Genomic DNA, 22,824 nt, shown 5'->3' with positions numbered 1-22,824 from the left:
TAAAATGTTGCCAAATTTATAGTTTAGAAAGAAATAATGATAGTATGGGATAATTATGTGAGGTTCTTCTATTTCATACTTTAATGAACATGATGAATCTCTTTATCAGCCAATTCGTCTGATTTTTGTGGAACCTGAGAAGCAAATCCTCATCATACAAGTTTAAGTAATAGATAAAAATAGGATCCAGCACTTTTCTAAATCTCAGAAGCGTCATCAGGTTCTATTATATCACCGAAAATCCTAAAAAATCAATCAATAACTTGACTCTGCTCTGGGTAATTACAAATAGTTAATTAAATTTTTTCAATGAACTGTCCTTAAGAAAGTCCTAGTTAATTTTCGAACGAAGCTGAAAAATTAACTGTATGTAGATGAAATTCTTGAAAAAATAATGTTAATAATTGTTTACATGCCGTTAATTTTTCAGCTTAATTTCATACACGGACTGAAACGTATCTTCTTTGTATATAAAATTTTGAGATTAACGGTAAACTATCTTCAGAGTCACGCATCTGTATCAAGAAAATTGAGTTATAAACAATAGTAATCTTCTTTAGTCATCAGCTATCCACGCTGGAGTTCATCGAGCTCAATTTACGAGATTTCTCTCCTGAATACTGAATTATGGCAACATTGTTATCGTGATACACTTCTGATGATTTATGCACAGCCGTCTATAGAGTCCTTAAAGACGGCTGTGATTTATGACGCTATGCAAAACTTGATGAGTCGTAGGTTGTGCACGCAGGGTTGCCGAACTCAACGGTATGAATATTAGGTCTGTTGCCATTTATACTGATTTTCAGGCAATTTACTAATTTTTCTGATATCCAAAAGTTGAAAGTTTTTTCTGAAAATCTCAACGGCACAAATCAGCAAAAATTAGCAGAAATGTAGCACAAAACAAAATTAAACTGCAAAAACACGAAAGTGCTGGGCTGACTTTTTTCCAAAATTTAAATTTTTTGGTAAACTAGAAGGATTTTCGTGACAATTTCAACGGCACAAGTTAGCACACGTCTAGCACAATTTTTCACATATGTTTTCGTTGAGAAAAAACGAAAGTGCTGGCCTAACTTTTTTTCCAATTTTGCGATTTCCCGGAAAATCCGACGAATTTTCGAGAAAATATTAACGGCACAAGTCAGTACAAATGTAGCACAAATTCTTCCACTTATTTTTGAGAAGAAAAATCAAAAGTGCTGGGCTAACTTTTTTCTTAATTTTGGATTTTCCGGGAGATAAGAGGGACTTCTGCAAAAATTCGAACGGCACAACACTGTACATGCATAGCACAACCCGCTTAAGGCGCCAAAACTCATTTTTTCGATAAGTACTGGGCTGGCCCATTCTATACATTATGTGAAATATTTTGAGAACCGTGTGGAATAAAACAAAAATTTCAACGGCACAAATCAGCACAAACCTAGCACAATTCAGAACAAATTTTTTTTTTCGAATATCGAAAAGTGCTGGGCCAACTTCACACACATCTCTTTTATACCTTCTCTAGCACTTAGGGAGTCCGCAAAAATAACGGCATTTTCGTCTGCTTACCTGGTGTGAACAAGAGCTTTTTCTATAGCATACAATTCTCCTGTGTATATACTTGATTCTTGTGGTAGATCATAGCAATAGTTTCCCACTTCTGTGACTACTGCCGCTCTCACGAGTTCATCAGGTTTAGATGCATCTGTGTATATGTGGTAATAATTCGTGTATTTGGGTGCTACTTCAGAAAAGACTGTTCTTATTACTGTTGCTGGAGTTTCATGTTTTGAAAATTTAGTGAGGTAAGTATTGAACTCTGGAGGAGGAATCGTCCAGGGAGGGGGCGTTTTTGTGTCCACAGAATATTTCGATAATTGATTGGGATATTTTCGATCCTTTTAATTCAAGCATAGAGAGGTACTGATGGTTTGCTACTTCTTCTTTCAAATTTTGCAGAGAAACGATTCGAGAATATGTGGTGGTGATCAGGGTTATTTCCATTGGCAGAGATTTTGGTTGAATATTTGAGGAGTAAATTGAGATGGCGTAGTTCTAGTGGTGGTTCTCCTGATTCAACGAATAGACTTTCGAAGGGACTTGTACAGAAAGCTCCCATTGCAATTCTCATGGCTGTGTTTTGAATAACATCAAGAGGTCTTGATCCGTAGTCCAATTTGCATCGAATTAATGTACGGTAGATCCTCAGTAAGGTGATGCTATCTGCTCCCCATGTGTAATTGGCCAATATTTTCATCATGTTCAATCCCACTTGGCATTTCCTTAGTTCTCGGATGTTTGTGTCCCACTTCAATTTTCTGTCAAATATAACACCGAGAAATTTTATCTCTTACACGAAATCTAGCTTTTCCTCTTACAGTTCTATAGTGAGGATAACATCTTCAGATTTTTCAGAAAAGATAACGCATTTTGTTTTTGTTGTTGAAAACTTGAATCCTGTCCGTTGCGAACACATCTCTAAGTTGTTGAGTGAATTCTGCAGTTGGGATTGATTGCAGAGATGTTTCTTCCTGATGCATAAAGAACCAAGTCGTCTACATAAACTCCCCCTAACTGGACTTCTGTTACCCCTGAAGACGTCGTTCATGCCAACCGGAAAAAGCGTCACACTGAAATCGGATCCCTGAGGTGTGCCGTTTTCTTGGGTCCTAGATTCTGAGAATATTCCGTTGACTTTAACCGTGAATGATCTATTGCACAAATGAAATCGAAATGAAAGCAAGCATGTTTCCTTGGATTTGCCATTGCTTCAGCTGATCAAGAATCCCGCGACGCCAGACTGAGTCGAAAGGTCAATGTATGTCAAAGAATATCGCCATGAGTTTTTCTGCATTCGCGAAGGCTTCATGTATGTTAGACTGTAGACTTACCAAATTATCGGTGGTCGAGCGGTTTTTGCGAAAACCACATTGTCGGGGAATGATGATTTTTTCTTCCAGTAGGGTTCCGTAACGTATCCAATCATTTTCAGCAGCATTCTTCAGCTTCCAGGTAGGTTGAAAAGAAGGTAGATCATTCTGTATGTTGTCTCCGACGATGATGGGCAAATGGTCACTGCCATATGTGTCTGACAAAACTGACCAAGACAAAGTATCTGAGAGATTCGAATGACAGAAGGTCAAATCGAGAGCAGAGTTATTGCCTGTCACGATGTTCATTCGAGTTATTTATCCAGTGTTGAGGAGTATTAAATCAGAATGATTGTTGATTAGGGACTCTAGGTCTCTACATTTACGAGTGGTTGATAAACACCCCCCTTATGTATTATGTGCATTGAAATCTCCCAGGATGACATATGGCTTTGGTAGTTGGTGAATCAATTCGTTTAGATCAGTTGTGTTCATTTCCCCGTGAGGTGGGATGTATATGTTACAGATGCACATTTTTCTTGGGATTGTCAATGAGACAGCGATGACTTCGAGGTTATTTGAAAGCTAAGCCTTGTAAACACGTCCAAAAAAAACCTAAAATAACGCAATTCCAAACTCGACAATTGGATCACGTTGAAACTCTTGTCGCCCCAGCCAAGGAACTCTTCAAGAGTGTCCTTTCTACATCTTCTCTCGACTTTGGCGAAATAGTCAGCTTTTTGGAAAATTCTTTTGGTTCATCGGACCCTCTTAGCGTAGCCCGCAGATACACTGAGGATATTCATGAACTTCTTGGTATCCTAACAAAAATAGATCCAGTACTCACCGAGCGTAGCATTAAAACCAGAATAACAAGGTTGAGAACGAAGATATTGAAACAACTCAATAACGAATTTGAAACTGGCTCAAACGTATCATTATCGGAGTCTGAAAGTGAAAAATCTTCAGAGGTTAAATGAAATATTCCAAACCATGCCATTCATCCTGCAATGGAACATAAATGGGTTTTACACCCATTCAGAAATACTGCAGCTATGAAAGAACATAAGCCAGCAGTCATATGCCTTCAAGAAACAAATTTCTCTGACACCCGCAGTTACAATATGAAAAACTACAAGTCCAAATCCTGATATTACTTTTCTGTAGAGCAACCTTTGTTTTAATTTTGTTGTAGTTTGGCCGATATAACATTGATCACAATTTGAACAATCAATTTTGTATAAAAAGTTAGATCTATTATTGTTCTCAAGTTTATCTTTCAATTTTGTATGTATTTTTCTCAGAGGTTTGACATTTTTAATCGCAATTTTGAATTTTTTCTAGGTACCAATGCTTTGATTCTATTGGTAAGTTGTTCATGAAAAGGCAAAACTAGATAAGAAGTAGTTGTAGTAGTAGGAACTGGAACAATTTAAATCAAAACAAAAATTCATAAATTATTGATTCCTGCAATACACTCTGAATTCCTCTAAATTAAAGGGCTCACATTTCAATACCAGATCATGCAACCTCCTCTTGAAATTCACCAAGCTGGCAACTTTTCTCAATTCGGGTGGTAAAACAATGTTCAAACCGATGGCCATGTACTGTACACTTTTCTCTCTCAAAGTTGTTGTAAAGCTGGTACATTGTGAGGGAAAAATTCTCCTCGTATTATTAGAATTTTTATACACTTCAAAGTATTCACTATGTTTTCCAAAAAAATACAGAACCTTATAAATATACAAACCATGAACAGTAAGTATGTTATTCTTCTTAAAAATTCCTCTTCCTATAATTACGTTCTTCTTCAACCAATTCTTGTTGTGTATGTAAATCATCTAGGTTATTGGGTATATTGATCAGAATTTGGTTAAACCATTTTTAAGGATACCCATTTATGAGTAATAGTTCTTCTAAGATTTTTAAATTCTTCAATTGGAATTTATTATGTGAAATTCTAGATATTCTTGTTTTCAAATTACGAATCATATTAATTTTTTGTGTTATTGGTTAAAAAGACTTTTAGTAAATATATCTACCCGAAGACATTGGTTTTCTGTGCCAATCTGTAATAAGTCTATTCCCTTCTCTGATTACCAATATATCGAAAAAGGGTATAGAATCATTACATTCTCTTTCCACTGTAAATTGAATTTTCTCATTGAATTGATTAATAATTTGGAGAGATTCTTCTATCATACGTTTCGGTACAGCTGTAATTATGTCATCCATGAACTTCTTTATGAATGATACTTCAAAGGGTACTTTAGGTGGAGAACAAACTGCGAAATAATCGGAGAAAGCGTTGATTCCATAAGAGTACCATGTTTTTGTTTATATTTTGTTTATCTTCAGGTATAATTTTGTTGTTAATTAATTCTGCAAATTGAAAAGAGTCCGATACACAGAATTAATTATTAAAATCATAAGATTTAGTTAAAATTTATTTTGCTCCTGCTGTTCATTCTGTAGAGAAACAACATGAACCAAATTTTAATAATTTAGAAGTATTAGATTCTAAAAGAAATCCAACAAAGAGAAACTTTCTTGAAATAGTTAGAATTTCACAAAATTCAAATAGTATGAACTCAAGAAGAGATATAAGTGGTCTCAGTTCCATGTTTTCTTATTTAATTCATTTCGATTCGAACCACTCAAATAATGCCAATATTTAAAAATATCTAAATTGTGAAATGATATATTGTCAAATGACATTCTGAGTCAAAATTGAAAATCTAAAAACTGTTGATGATCTTCCATATATTTATACACTATTCCATCTCTAATTGATATATTCTCAATTTCTTAAGCCTTTTATAATATTCATTTATGTCCTTTTTACTAACGTGTTATTGTATTGTAGTTCTCCTGATGAAGAGATAAAAAATAAATTATCTCGAAAGCTCGAGCAAGAAAAAAGAGTTTACAATATAATTGAAGAGTGCTGCTATCCCACTAATAAAAATCGTTTTAATTCACATAACAGCAACGAATTACAAATCATATAAAAAAGTATAACATAATTGATAAAAAACAATATGGATTCGTCGAAAGAACCTCAACGGAGTATACAATAAGGGATCTCACAGGAAGATTATATGAAAGCCTAGATAAAAAAATCCATCATTGTTCAAAGTATTTGATACTGTTTGTCATGCAAGACTTCTGGAGAAATTACAAACATATGGATGTAGAGGCCCCAAACATGACCCACTAAAGAGTTATTTAACTAATAGAAGACAAGTTGTTTAGATCGGTGGCTCTGAGTTCTGAGGAGATAGTAACGTATGGAGTACCGCAAGGTACTGTTTTAGGACCAATACTGTTTCTTATATACATCAACAGTGTGCTAAAGATAAAGGAAGCTGAAGATGCAATTTGTTTCGCAGATGATGTTGTTATTCATCTTAGGAGATCTTCTTGGGAGGAGTTGAAGGAAGAATCTCAAAGAAAATTTCTTGTAGTGCCCTCAATATTTCCAAATTTTTAGCGAGAAGAATAAATTCGATGTCAACATCGGTGACTTCTTCATCATCACACTCGTTATTTGTTCTCAGTGATATTCCGGATTATTGTGCACTTTGTTTTTTTTTTCGTTTACACATTTAGTTTTTTATGAATTTTCATATACAGGGTGTGGCATAATGAATAGTTAATATGGTACCTTCGATCAGAGCACGTTGTGGATATCCAAGAAAATATGTATTATATTTGGCAAAAGTCCCTCGCTTTTCGAGATATTCACGGTTTTCGCAAAAATTACACCCTTGCAACTCTCTTTGGTCAATTCCAAATGAAGAAATTTCAGATTTTCGGATGGTATTGCTGAAAAAACTTATTATCGAATATAATTCATGATTTTAGGGGAGTGCATGCATAGTTTTTTTTTAAACAAGAACTCAACTCGAATATCGTCTTCTTAGTTTTTTCCTGTGTTCGGCCTTACGTGGTGTGGAAAAAAATGGCTTCCTGAATGCCAAAGTAAGAAAAAACATGCCTGTTTCATTAAGATTCCGAATTAGTATAACTCACCGTATTTCCAGCATTTATTACAAAAAAATTTTTATTACAATGAGTCAAGGTCAAGTTAAATGTGAATAAAGAAATGATTCATTAGAAGGTGTAGAGCATATATTAGAGATTATGGTGGCTATTATTTCAAGAAATTGAATTCGATTAAATGATACGTCTTTAAAAATGGTAATTTTCTCTGTTTTATTTCATGATTGTACTACACCGTTATGAAATCAAAACTTTCCAGTAAAGAAGCAAATTTGAGTACTTTCGTAATGAAGAAAAGAAGGCTTTCAATCATTTGTGATTTTACTTTCAGCTACAATTTTAGTTATGAAAGAATACGGGAAAAAATACCACACTCACACTAAAAAAATAATCATTTCGATTCTAATAAAACAGCTTTATTAACTTTAAGATAATGACAGTAATGACATGTAATAATTTTAATTATCTGTTTGTTTACTTCAATTAAATGATTTTATTCTCATTCAACTTTCTCTTACCATCAATTTTTTTGCAATAATTACTTATACTATAGGGCCAATAATACGAATAACCACATCGCAGCTTCCTGTCGAAAATTTTACTTTTATTCCAATAAACTTTCTTATTGATCTGAAAGAGCGGCATCATTGTTTAATAAGGAGTGGGGGAGCCCTTGACTTGTTTCAAACTAAAAAGAGCCAAAGAAAATCGCCAGCCACCGCGGCCATCTGGTCATCTCATGTGATAACTTCGATTACTCGCGGAAGTACGTGCCAGTGGTTCAGCCAGTCCAGTTTACGATCGCGTTAGTGTACGTACACGTGGTAGTTCATGCCGGTAAAATCTGCACCTAGGTAAGTTATATTGGAAATTAGATGATTATATGCGTTCATTACATATTTTAAATTCATTTTCCATTATTTCCATTGATAATGCATTCAAAATATTTGTCTGCTACTTATTCCACTGATTAAACAATTATTTTTACGACTTTCTTACGTTTTTTTTCATGCATTTGTTTGTTGATGTGATGAGAATAGCTGTTTTATTTGTCAAAAGGAAGATTTTCCTGAGATAGAAGAATCATGGCAGTCTACCTCTGTTGCATCAACACCCCAAAGCATTATTTTCACCTCTGATGAGGAGTTGACCTCGATTATTAACGAGGTTGCAGAACGGCATGCTAGAAAAAGAGCTGTCGGTTGTTTTTGAAGAACATCATGAATTATAGCAGAGAATTACTTATGTTAAACAAAAAAACTTTTTACTATTAATCTATTGGTAATAAAATATAACAATATCAGCCATTAATTATACTTTTTACTGGTTATTCCTATAGGGCCTACAAAGTACAAAGATTCTTGGTATTATTCTCTTGGAGAATAATACTACAAACAAAAAACTAGATCCTAGACCCAGACGATTTTTAGTAAGAACAGTAATCACTTTCACAATATAAAGAGTAAATGGTAGTCTCGTAGATTTTGAAGTATAACTGATTATTATACTTTTAGCAGAGGATAGGAGTTTCATTTATTGAAAAATCTTGTGGAAACGCAAGGAAGAGTCTTGGAATCATAGGAAGATTATGAAGAAACGTATGAGTTGCTTCATTCAAAACACTACTTGGCCAGTGTTGGTAATTTTTCTGATCATTAACAATTGGCAATATCTGGTTATTTGACTTTTTCAGATTGATACCGACTTCAATCCTGCATATCCTTAGGAGGCAGATATTATATAGAAAGATTTTCCAGCCATTCTGCTGCTTTATTGGAGGAAGATAAAGATAGAAAAGTAGATGTTGCTGGAGGTACCTATTAATTGATGTTGGTAAGTCCATTATTATTATACATATTATACAAGGAGAGCAAAATATCAAACTTTTATGGAATTAGTTTCTGAAACCTGAAACTAAGGATTTCCACTCCCTTCGGTAAATTTCTGATGTAATTACCACTAACTTTCAATTCAAATTCAGTCTCATACTCGTGTTGTGATCTCAATATCTTGGAAACGAGAAAAAGTGAACACTGCATCTCGATATAGCTCAGTCTGTTATGCTAGGCATGCTGATTGGTTCTTTGGCTTCTTTACACTTGAATGTTTACACACGAGACTTAAGCATTTTAATTTCGATCCTGATGTATCTAATAAACCACCGATTATTAATATGCGGCATTTGAAAACACAGCATATACGAATGTCAGTGTTTCCTCATCAGGGCTGCAGGTTTTCTTATCGGTGACATGATTCCTCTCAACGATAACTAATGGGAACTTTACATTTTACTTCGAAAAATACTTTTCATTGTGGATGCTTCTGAAATAACACCGAATAATATAAAAGAATTCAAAATATTAGTTGAAAAACATAATCAAAAATTCATATCATTATTTCTGAATTTCTCACTCCAAAACTTCACCTTCTTCATCAATATCCTTATACTATATGCTATGTATTTATTATCTATGACTTCTATGAGATATGAGGCAAAGGATAGTCAATCGAAAATTAAGCACCTGCCGTGTTAACACACCTAAATCTGTTTCTATTCGGTATCAACTAAAAATGAGAGAGATTTTTTAAAAGCCGAGGAGATGATTCAGAACTCGAAATTTTTGTTGACGAATGTGACGAGTTAAATATTTCCTCAGATTTACCCATTTTGCTGAAGCTCTTCCCTGAATTCAAGGATAAGATTCACATGTTGAAAAGAGTAAAAATATGGGTAATACTTATTTCATATATAAAGTGAATTCTATAAGTGAGATCAATATTCGTGATATCTATAATATCATATTAGGATCTATTGATTACATACTTTTGAATAAAGAGAAAGATGGTGTACCTGCATGCTTTTTGTTTATGACGAAACTCGACCTCTTCGATTCAGCGAACATTTATTTTCTCATGAAGTAAAAATCATTAGTACGAGACATCAGAGAAGTTACCAAAAAATTAAATATTTCATGATATTCAAGAACGGACTTTGAAAAATGATCTCGGATTTCTTGGAACTGTGCTAGAGTTGAAAATATGCAAAGCATTTGATGTTAATTGATTGATTTTTATTTTTTTTTATTTATTCAGAGTTTGGAATGCAAACAGGAAACTCAGAATAGTATCCTCAATTACAATTGAGTCTACACCGTTTTAATGGTCAGTTCGAAATGAGAAAATAATTATCTTACGTCGGAAACCACTATTTTATATGGGGTTTTCATTAAAATTCAATTCAATCAGTTCGTCACCTCGGAAAGTCAGAAATTTTATATTCGTCAAACGGAAAAAAAATAAAGAAATTTTTTCATTGAAGAACAAATATTCATTCATGTTATCAACTCTCCGAGGTCAATCATCTCTTCTATGAATTTCTACATGAAAAATTTTTCGAAAAGTCTCGCCATTGGCTACAATTCGTATCCTGGTAAAATTGAAAAAAGACTATCCTTAAGTGCTGCCATCTTTTCGACGAAAGTGAAAACTATTGTTATATTCGTAACTTTCCGGCAACACCCCACATTCTGGTAGTGTGTCCTCCTTTTAGTCCAGTAAACAGAGCTCTGAAATTACTTTTCTCGGAATAAGCTGCATTATTGATATAATGATTGTAACGGTGAAAGAAATACATGGTCAAAAATGCAGGTGTCAGAATTATCAGGAACTATGAAAAATTCGTGAAAATGTTTGGAAAGTCACGTTTTTCTCGAAATTTTCGAAAATGAGGAGGTTTACCAAAAAAAGTTTCGAACAAAAGTTGTAGAACGGAAAATTCTAGTAAGAATCAAGTCTTTTTCCATCCCCAAAGTGAACATCCCTACTGATTAGCAACTTATATCTGTATTTTTAATTTCGCCCTCGGCTACATGACAAGAAGATACCAGAAAGTGTAGTTTTTACTCTTGTTCCGATATACGCTCTCAACGCTCGAATTTCTGGCTTGCACGGAAGCTTAGACGGGGAAACCAGATGTTCATGATTTCACTGAATTTAAATGAATAGACTTGATGTATATCGACTGTGACTAGCAGTATACTCCCGAACAACGCGATTGTGAGTAGCATCGAAACGTGTCAAATTGATAAAATTAAATTTTGAAAAATTGGACATTTTATTTTGTTCATCTCTATGGTGAATAAAAAATTGGGGAATGTGGAGTATTATATCTCTATGCAAAAAATTTCAGTAGTGTGAGGGATATCATCGAAAGCGGATATCTCCAAACTAGGGTATATCAAATTTTTGTATAGTATATTATTTTCCCCCACAACAGGCATCATTTATTTTTCATTTCAAAACACCAGTTAGAAAAATAATTGTTTTATCGTACAGGGTATCCGAAATCGCTTGATTTCGACTGTTTCTGGTACTTCTAGACTAGATGACGTTATTTTCGAAAATATCTTCAAACGATAAAAACTTTCTATAGGCACTTTTTCTCTGGGAATACGATACTATATTCGATTTTTTTATCTCCAGTATGGAGGGTGGAAAAACAACAACTTAGTTACTTCGAATACTAATACGTTCTTCTTGTGATCGCATATCGATATGTCGATATCTTCGAGGCAAAATCAGCATAAAAGTGAAATAATCACCAACTGATCTCTTAGTCTCACATACATTATTCTATGAATAAAGTGGACATAGAATACTTCAATCCATTGTAATTGTAAGGTCATACAATGCGATGAATTTTCATTAATTTTCTGCCCTAGATTATTTCCGAAAAAAAGCATTTCCATAGATATAGGCAACCAATGAATGGGAACGCTTGGTCCTATTGCCTAGAGAGCTAGATCACCAATCGTTTCATTTTTTAATGGGGATATATTAAAACAGAACTTCAAGACCTCAGTTATAAATAGGGCTGATTAAGAGCAGAGTCAGAAACGCCATCAGAGACGTTTCTGCGTTATGCTGTTGAATTCTGCTAGAAAAAGATTTCGAATTTGTTAGCAGAATGATGGTACTCAATTTGAGAACTTTTTATGAGTTATATTTATATTAACATTGATTATAGAAATTCTGCTTGATATGTATTCAAATTGAGTGTAACATGAATCACATGATTTTATTGAATTTATAGATGAAGTAGTAAAATCGTATTCCTCAATAATAATAAGTCAAGGTATTGAAATCGTAGGTTTAGGAATCCTCAGGAAAAGAAAACATCTTATTTTCTCAAAGAGCAACGTTTCGCAACTTTATTGTTGCTTTATCAAGCTCTAGACAAAGATGATGTTTTTAAAATTCCTTCATTGTCAAACATACGCTGCACGATAAACAATGCAGGTGGACAGCGACACACTCTCTCCGTCGTCAAACCGGGTACATTGAATTTATAAATGTTCCTGCTAACAAATGAAATTCTAGTTTTAATTCGTATCATAGAGATGGAAATTTATTGTGAGTGGAAATTTTTTTGTTCAATGGTTTCATAGAATTCTGTCGAAAATGGGAATTTCCCTAAAATGGTGATTTTACTTTGAGTATAGAAATAATATATGAACATATACAGGCTGTATCAAGTTCGAGGGCCTATTAGACGTTTCTGAAGAATTGGACCTATTTGAAATCTGAAAATTTGGATTATGATATTGTTCGACATAATCTACTGACCCTAAATATTAATGAAGGCTTAGCACTTTCAGTTATACAGGGAATGGAAATAAATTATTTTTCTCTATTTTTTCTTTTCTGATATGATACAGCATTCAATTTTGAATATATTTCTGCTCAAATCGTTGCATTCGGCCAAATTGTTTTCATAATATAGAGAAAAAAAAAGAAAAAAAAAAGAAAGATATTCTAAAAATATCTTAAGCACACACCGTTCTTACATTTTTGAAGTCGAAGAATGTGGGAATATTGTACATTTTCTGAATTTCGAAAAACTTTCCACAGAGTTTACCAAATGCTGTGCCAAAAACGGGAATCAAGATTTGCCCATAACTTTTGTTTTTCAAATTAAAACCCAAATTTTTTATGATTGCGTTGAATTCTGCGAAGAAAAATAATGACAGTGTCTCGATATGTCAATGCTCTAAAAATGAATAATTCCTGAGTTATATGGCATTTTCTGAATTTATGTCGTACGTAGAATAAAATTAATAACATAAATAAAACAATAAAAAACACTCGACTATACGTTTCACAATTTATTAAAATTATTTTCGTTGACATGCATGTTTCGGGTTTCATCCCATTCTCAAAACTGAACATGAAATACATAGGAACACGAAATACACATTATTCACATTATTACTATCAGATAACAGATGTTAAAACCGGAGACAGGCGAAAATCAAGTTGGTCATTTACGATTGGGAGGTTTTGTTTTAGGGCTGAAGATATTTCTAAACATTCCAAAAGGTCCATACGTTTACCTTTAGTGCCCTTGTGTAAAATTTTTGTTTTATCCAAGTCTATAAAGTGGTTGGAAGTAATACAATGGTTGGAGAAGCCAGTCGTTGATTTATTTTGGAGAATTGATCTCTTGTGTTCATCAATTCTAATTCCCAGAGAACGACCGGTTTGACCTATATAACATGCGGGGCATTCGTCACAGAACAACTTATATACACCACTTAACTGTGAAAATCTCAGACGATCCTTACCACTACAAAACATTGATCTTAGATTTTTCTTATTAGTACACATCACATCAATTTCATTCTGTTTGATTCTTTTACAAAGTTTATTACTGAGGGATGGAATATAGTTGATGTACATATATTTCTTGATTTCACTATCACATTGAGGTGGATAGACTAAAGTTAATAATTTGTTGTGTTGTTTTTTATAGAGTATTTTGTCTATTATGTCAACTGAATAGCCGTTGTTTTTTGCTAATAATTTCAGGACTTGAACCTCTTTTTCAAAGTTGGCTTTAGACAGTGGAATAGAAATTAACCTGTGTACCAATGTATGAAATGCAGACATCTTGATCTTGTAAGGATGTGCACTACTGCTATGGATAAGAATATCAGAGAAGGTGGGCTTTCTATATATATCGAATTTAAGATGTTCATTTATTCTTTTAACCTGAATATCTAAAAAGTTCAAACATCCATTCTCGTCCTCCATTTCCAAAGTGAACTGGACAGTACTATAAAAGGAGTTTAATAAATCCAAAAATGATTTTAGTTCTGAGATCGATCCAGTCCAAACACAGAAAATATCATCCACATATCGCCTCCAGTAAAACACAAACATGGTAAATCTAATATTCACAGGGGAGAATATTTTCTTTTCTAGAGCTGTCATGAATATTTCACTGAATAAGGGAGATGAGGGGGAACCCATTGGTAGGCCATCTAATTGCTGATAGACGTTATCATTGAATTGAAAATAGCTTTGCCCTAGACATAACTTAAGGAGTCTCATTGCTTCTGCCTTAATATCAACAGTGAGTGAGGGGTTTTCATCGAGTTGTTGGTTAACTAAGTTCTCGACCTCTGTAGTTGGTATGGAGGGAAACAAATTCACTACATCAAATGAAACTAATTTTGCGTTTGTGGGAATTTTAAGTGTCTTTAATTCATTGGTCAGTTGGATGTTATTCTTGACGGAATATATGGGATTATGTTGAATCAAATCAGGTAATATTGAATTCATATATTTGCACAATTTTGAAGTGGGTGCATTGGTGTAGGAGACAATGGGTCTCATGGGGCAGTTTTCTTTGTGAATTTTTGGGAGCGCATATAATAAAGGTACTGTTGGGTTCATCACGGTCAAAGGGGTATCTACTTGAGATAACAAATTGGGGCAGTTCTTAATGGCCTTTTTGACTGCAACTTGGAATTTTGGTGTGGGGTCAGAATTTAATATTTTGAAATTGTTAGGGCTCAATAAAGATTCAGTTTTACTTAAATAATCATTTTTGTATAGGATGGTTACCGTATTACCTTTGTCAGCTTTTGTTATGATCAAGTCATTATCCGAGGCCTTTTTCCTTATTTGTTTCAAGGTTTTCACTTCAATGTTATCATTCGTAAATGTCGAATCAGAGATAATTTCTGCACATATTGATTTCTCTAAATTTTGTTTGTTTGAAGATTGAATTTCATTCAAAGCTAATTCAACATTCACAGCTAGTTGTTTGAGGTCATTTAAATCAAAATTATTCGGGCAATACTTCAAACCTTTTCTTAACAAGTCCAATTCACGCGTTTCAAATTGTACATTTGTGAAATTCTTCACTTTATCATAAAAGTTTATGTTTACTTCACTCACAATTGATGTCGAAATAGTCTCACACACTCGAACATTTTCCAAAAGATATTCCAGTTTTTTGAATTGAGTCCGGTACTGGTTATGTCCCAAATATCTCACTTCCCACAAACGCAAAATTAGTTTCATTTGATGTAGTGAATTTGTTTCCCTCCATACCAACTACAGAGGTCGAGAACTTAGTTAACCAACAACTCGATGAAAACCCCTCACTCACTGTTGATATTAAGGCAGAAGCAATGAGACTCCTTAAGTTATGTCTAGGGCAAAGCTATTTTCAATTCAATGATAACGTCTATCAGCAATTAGATGGCCTACCAATGGGTTCCCCCTCATCTCCCTTATTCAGTGAAATATTCATGACAGCTCTAGAAAAGAAAATATTCTCCCCTGTGAATATTAGATTTACCATGTTTGTGTTTTACTGGAGGCGATATGTGGATGATATTTTCTGTGTTTGGACTGGATCGATCTCAGAACTAAAATCATTTTTGGATTTATTAAACTCCTTTTATAGTACTGTCCAGTTCACTTTGGAAATGGAGGACGAGAATGGATGTTTGAACTTTTTAGATATTCAGGTTAAAAGAATAAATGAACATCTTAAATTCGATATATATAGAAAGCCCACCTTCTCTGATATTCTTATCCATAGCAGTAGTGCACATCCTTACAAGATCAAGATGTCTGCATTTCATACATTGGTACACAGGTTAATTTCTATTCCACTGTCTAAAGCCAACTTTGAAAAAGAGGTTCAAGTCCTGAAATTATTAGCAAAAAACAACGGCTATTCAGTTGACATAATAGACAAAATACTCTATAAAAAACAACACAACAAATTATTAACTTTAGTCTATCCACCTCAATGTGATAGTGAAATCAAGAAATATATGTACATCAACTATATTCCATCCCTCAGTAATAAACTTTGTAAAAGAATCAAACAGAATGAAATTGATGTGATGTGTACTAATAAGAAAAATCTAAGATCAATGTTTTGTAGTGGTAAGGATCGTCTGAGATTTTCACAGTTAAGTGGTGTATATAAGTTGTTCTGTGACGAATGCCCCGCATGTTATATAGGTCAAACCGGTCGTTCTCTGGGAATTAGAATTGATGAACACAAGAGATCAATTCTCCAAAATAAATCAACGACTGGCTTCTCCAACCATTGTATTACTTCCAACCACTTTATAGACTTGGATAAAACAAAAATTTTACACAAGGGCACTAAAGGTAAACGTATGGACCTTTTGGAATGTTTAGAAATATCTTCAGCCCTAAAACAAAACCTCCCAATCGTAAATGACCAACTTGATTTTCGCCTGTCTCCGGTTTTAACATCTGTTATCTGATAGTAATAATGTGAATAATGTGTATTTCGTGTTCCTATGTATTTCATGTTCAGTTTTGAGAATGGGATGAAACCCGAAACATGCATGTCAACGAAAATAATTTTAATAAATTGTGAAACGTATAGTCGAGTGTTTTTTATTGTTTTATTTATGTTAGAAAGATGTTTCACCAAGAGATTAGCGAGGAATCAATTTCTATTAAAATTAATAAAATCTGTTTTATATCAATAATATATGGTCATAGAAGATCCAGTTCTCCAGAAACGTCTAATAGGCCCTCGCACTTGGTACACCCTGTATATTTTCGAAAAGCTATTTTTTTTTGCATAACCTTATATCAAAAAAAGATACCTTCCGTATTTAAAATAATGAAGTTTTTTTTCAGCCTTAGTAAAAGAGATAAAAAAAATTAAATATGGATCCGTATTCCCAGTGAAAAAGTGTCTCTAGAAAGTTTTGATCTTTTGAAGATATTTTCGGAAATAAAGAAGTTATGACACATTTTTTAAATCGACAAAATATCAAAATTTGGTTATATCCTCAAGACAAAGGAAGATATTGTAAAAAGGTTCCCACAAATATGAACCACTGCAACAGGCTTAATTATTTTATCTCTTTGAGGTTGCTACAATATAGCACCAATCCTTTCGATACTAGAATCTGTTTGAAAAATTATGGGGGAGTTTGGAGCAAAAATTGCCAAAATAGGAGAACTAGACAAATATTTCTTTCATTTCATTGAACGATTTTTCGCATTCATCAGTCCACTTGAATTCTACATTTTTTTTCTGTAAATTATGAAATGGTTCTAGAATTCTACAATGATTGGGAATATATTTATGATGAAAATATATTTTTTCAAGCTGATAACCTTAATTCAACAACAATCAAAAATGCTAAATTGACCGTTCACCTGGAAAATAGTATAGCACAAGCTGAGAATTACGTTTAGACACGAAATATCGACGTTCAAAATTCCATAGCCTACTTGACGACCAATTTTTTTGAACGCCCGTTACATTCAAATGTCTGAGCGTTGTAAAGGATCCAGACAAAGAAAGGCTTTTTCTTCAACGTCAAGTATTACCAAAATGAAATGACCGTTGTTCTCATTTATTGCAATGCGATGTTTCTTTTTCCATAACGAAATTTTGTTCATGAACAGTGGCAGTAGAAAATATGGAACGTGCCAACTGCACCGAGAATTTTTGATATCGGTCTTATTAATAAGGCATAAGCAATTATCTCGAGGATAGGTAATGGCTTTTTTCAATTTCTGGCACAGGGCAGCAAATATTATCATAACGTGCGACTACGTAATTACGTTCCAATGTTTTTCTTTTTTATCCCCAACATCCTAACGATCGGGTTTATTTTTATAAAAATTTATATCCTTTACTACTCCGTTAGGAAGATTCGAAATTATTAATAGGTTTTTGTAGCATAATTTTCTGCCAAAATGATGGATTCACACCATTGAATGTGGAAATCACGAGATCACACCATTGCCTTTTCGATACATTGAACAAACCTTGAATTTGATGAAAGTATTTAGAATTTTGTCGAAATTCGTTGGATCGTTGAGAAATGAGAAATTCCAGGTGTGCCATATTAGGATCTTCATTTCTCATTGTATAGGGGTATTTAATTTCGATCATACCAATGTCATCTATTAAACCATCGGGGGAACAGGCTAAAAAAGGATCAGTTTCATCAATCACTAATCCACTTTTCTGACATTTAACATTGCACATTGCTCAGTATCTTGCCCTTGCAATTTCTTCATTAGCTATTCCTTGAATTACAGCTGGGGTATTTATATGAAGTGGATTAGTGATCATTTTGAAAACATTGCCTGTCGTTGTCTGTTTACATCTGCATATTGTGAAGAAATGAGATGCAGTTATTCTTTTCGGCCTTTCTTCCCTCCAAAGCTTGGAATCCCTCTGAGTAATAGCAAAGAGTAACTTCCTCTTTGGTAATGATTTCTTGGAATTAATTAATTTAATATAATTTCCGCTGAGATGCGATTTAGTTCTGTTTTTTGGTTTTTCAAACCAGGTTCCTTGTTAGCTCATTTCGTCCACATCCTTGTCGTTTTTCAGAATTTTTTCCTCCTTGCAGTCTAGTTAGATTTTAATATCCCCATTTTAACTTCTTTACACGCTGCTTTTATATCATTCTGGTAGGTCCTTATAAATCTGGAACATTCTGAATTTCGGTTTCCTTCAAGTACGTTACATTTGAGATAGCCAAAATAGTTTTCTATTACAGAATTACTCAATCCCATCACATCACTTTTTAAATAAGATACCTGTCCATAAAGGAGCGAACGGTATATACTTTCTTAAAATGGTGTCAATAAATTCCTCATTTGAATATGTTTTCTTCCTCACTATTCTCGAAGAGACTCCTTTTTTTTCTTTATTTAATTAAGGATAATTTCATACCTTCTATAGAAAGGACTGCACCGGTTTGTTTAGTTTTCCGTCAAGCTCCGCACAGATTGTCTAAGCTTTTTTTTTTGAAATTTCAGTCAATGTTCTGCTGATGAGCAGAATGGCGATATTCTGGAACTATTCGTCAAGCTCTACTAAATTTATAATGTTGATGGATACAGCTAGCAGTTCTTTGAAGAGGGATTTTTATTTGGTAATTTTTGCTGTTTCAATATCTTTGCACACCAGTTGCATGTAATGGGCGCAGCACAAATGAATGGATATTAAATTCTTTTCATTATGACAATTTTCAGTTATATTATAGCATGTTTCTAAGTATTCTAAAAGAGTCATTCTATTGAATGCTTTAATTGCAGCATGAATTGTCACAAAACAATAGTCCGTTTCAAATCCCGAAAATGCTGGCCACTTTTTCTATTCTTCGCAATACTATCTAGCATTTGAATTGTGTTCTGCTGAAATTAATGAGAAGGCAGGAAATATTTTTCTTGTCTTTCTAAAAAAAAAAAAATTTTTTTCGCTGTTTAGGGATGTCGAATTATTGACCCAGTGGCATCAAAGATCAAAATGAACGAATGACTTATCAGTATCAATTTGATAAAAATCATATAGTATTTGGACTTGCTCAGCACAAAAAAGTTTCACTTGAAATGATAATTCTCTGAAATAATTTTGTTATCTGCCTGAAATTTGATCAAATCTAATAGGTCATTCTTGTCTCTATCGAATTGGGCCAGTTTTTCGGATCTAATTTTTCTTATCGTAAAGTCTGACACGATAGTATTCAGATTTTAAGTCTTCCTTATGGGAGAATCGTTATTCTTCAATAGTGTTCATTTTTTATAATTTAAGGGCTTGCGTCTAAGTACATAGCAGTTTGACCTTCTCTCGTTCCATACCTTTAACATGCCCCGTCACATATTCTTCATGAGGGTAATTAGTAGCTGTAGTATATATTTTAACCAACTCAGACAAAGTAGAAATTATTATTTTAAATATTTTACATTGTTATGTATAATCAGCATATACAAAGAAGTCCTCAAAATATGCTTTCTTATAACGAATTATTAGTGTACAGGTATTATTAACATATTCATTGATGTATTTTTTCCAAACATATTGATGTGATGAAGTATCTAGTTTTTCATGTTTATAAATTTGTGCCCACAATTTCTCATGTATTGTGAATTCTCCTTCTAATACGGAACATGTTTCAAATCCTTAAATTATCGGTTCCGATCATTTATGGAATTCGGTGGCGGTGGAATAATGACATTTGTTTTGATTTGACCTGGAATTGAGTTCAAAACATCCAGAGGTAAAATAGAAGTTTCTTTTGGGGAATCAAAAAATTTGGGAGATATTTCATGCTTTTTAGGTGAAATACTATTATTATTGAATGCCTGCAATAATAGAATCGCCTGTTTCATTAACAGAATTGATAGATGTAATTGGAGTTGATGCAATTGCGTATGTATTTTCAGTATTTTCCAAGCAAGGATTTAATTCAGTTCCATTTGCAGAATAAGTAATATATTCTCACAGTCTCCTCGCAATTAATAGATACTATTACCCGTTGAACACGTTGAAATAAAATTCCCCGATCTATTATTGCCAATATCTCCTCTGTCCGAAGTGAAATACATCAGAAGATATTGAATTGCTATGCTAAGGTGACCAGATTATCCCCAGTTCAATGACGGACGGTCCTGGTGAATTTGTATAATAGTCTTTGAATCGTTAAAATATTTTAACAGTACTTTCTTGTGGTAAAAAGAAACACTTTTTCTTGTACCTTTTTTTTCCGATTCAGCCCTGATAAAAAGATATAGCCATTTTAGGTTTCAAAATGAGCAGTGCCATCCAAAATTCAGAACAACTAGCTAATTCTATCATCTGTAGATCTTTCAGAAAGTGTTGCATTCGGTGAAAGTACCAAATTTTTCGAATTTCATACATATTTTTTATTTTTGAACGTCAAATCTCTCGGAAACTATATTTCGAAATTCATTTCTTTCGATAAAACCGTTTGGGAGAACTATAAAAATACAATTTTTTATGTTTTTCAACAACCTGTATCTTTTGAACCGAGCCGATTCGGAAAAAGTGGTGAGGAAAAAAAGTTTTTCTTTTGACCTCAAGAATTTAATGTAAAATATTTGTACGAGTCAGAGACTCTCCCTGTATATGCTATGGTGTATATGCGTATGGTGTAAAGAATAATAATTTATTATAAACAGAGAAATAATGAAAGTTTATAACAACACAAAAACGAGAATATAATAATATTAAAACAATGGTTGTGCATTACACTGTGAAATGAGATTAGGCCTTCAGGCGTATCTAGAGAAGCTTCTTCATCCTCAAAATTTGAATGTCTGAAATATTTGGATCAGGGAGAAAAACGCTGCTGCATTAACCATTTTTGTGTGTTTGTAACTTTAATTCCGTACATACAATTCTCATCTTTCTCCAAATGCAGTGCTTAATTGACCCAAACACTTCCAGCATTGGACTTCAGAATCAAGTTTTGTTTTTTTTTAAGGAATGGAAATTCTTTTGTAAGATCTTTGCACTTTCTTTTTTTATTATTCATCTCGAATATTCTTGAGAAAAATACTGAATTGAATTCAAGATTCTGACGGACATTTTGACGGAAGTTTTCTAGTGACGGACTTCTTGAACGATTGACGGACTGTCCGTCACAATGACGGACGGTCACCTTATGCTATGCCACAGCTTATAAAAATAGAGTCTATTTTTCACAGAATTTTTTTTCCGAAATATTCACACAAATGTGCATAGACAGATTGTTCGCTTCTGTAATTCTTATTTGATTGTTACTACATCAATCCCTAAAATCCGTAAATGCCAATCATAACTGGGAACAACTAGCGTTAGACAGGTCACAGTGGAGGTCTATGGTACACAGTTTCAACACAGCCGCCTATGTCTATAGAGATGGAACACAAGCAGGCAACGCCGCAACCGAACGCAAACCGTAGGGATGCATGGTTCGATGCGATAGAGCGGCATACCGTATTGTAACGTTTTCTTTGCTTGATTAAAACGTCCGACTGATTAAAATTATTTATTTACACTTAATAAACTTATAACTCACAAATTAAATATTTCATACTATTTATTTCCACTCTTGTTTATTTCCACTAGTCGCTTGCACTGTAACTGTACTTGTACTTGCCTACCTGCTCCTCCGCTGGGCTTATATAGGCGCCGGAAACATACAGGTAGATTCGCGGTTATTCTGGAAGCTCTCGACCGCTCTGGTTCTCGAAAGGTCCGACCGCAAGGGCCGGACTGGTTACAGTATTATTTCGAATTTTAAACGATAGCGAAGTAATTGAATTGATAATTTGTTGAAAGAACGAACATTAATAAACAACATCACACCATACTTGGTCAATAAATCGAATATCTGAGTTACTTCGGTACTAATAATATACTAATAATAAAATTGAAATCGGAAGATATTTCTGAAATACGTTATTCAATTTATTGTTCAGCAAGAACCACGAGAAGGTGTAGGGTCATCTCTTGCCATATAAAATAAGAACTTTCTTCTCAACATAAATATAAACTCTTAAACACAACAAACATAGAATCTGATGAACCAATGAAATTTTTGAGAAACTCATAATAATGTTGACGATTTTTTGTTCCTTACTAATGGTATTTTGCAGTGTCTGTTTCTATGTATTGACAATTAATGTCAAACAAAAGATACAATTCAGAAGATTTTCAAGAATTGATTTTCGTCTGACGAAGGACTCTGATATAGACTCCGAAACGTTACAATATAAAATTATAATTTCAAAGTTTTTTATTTTCAGTTAATTGTCAGGCAACAATTTTTTCTAGTTGATTTGCTCCTGACAAATT

The sequence above is a fragment of the Coccinella septempunctata genome, chromosome 9 (genome assembly GCF_907165205.1).
Source record: "Coccinella septempunctata chromosome 9, icCocSept1.1, whole genome shotgun sequence".
NCBI classification, from domain to species: domain Eukaryota; kingdom Metazoa; phylum Arthropoda; class Insecta; order Coleoptera; family Coccinellidae; genus Coccinella; species Coccinella septempunctata.
Note: the sequence above shows the minus strand (reverse complement) of the source record.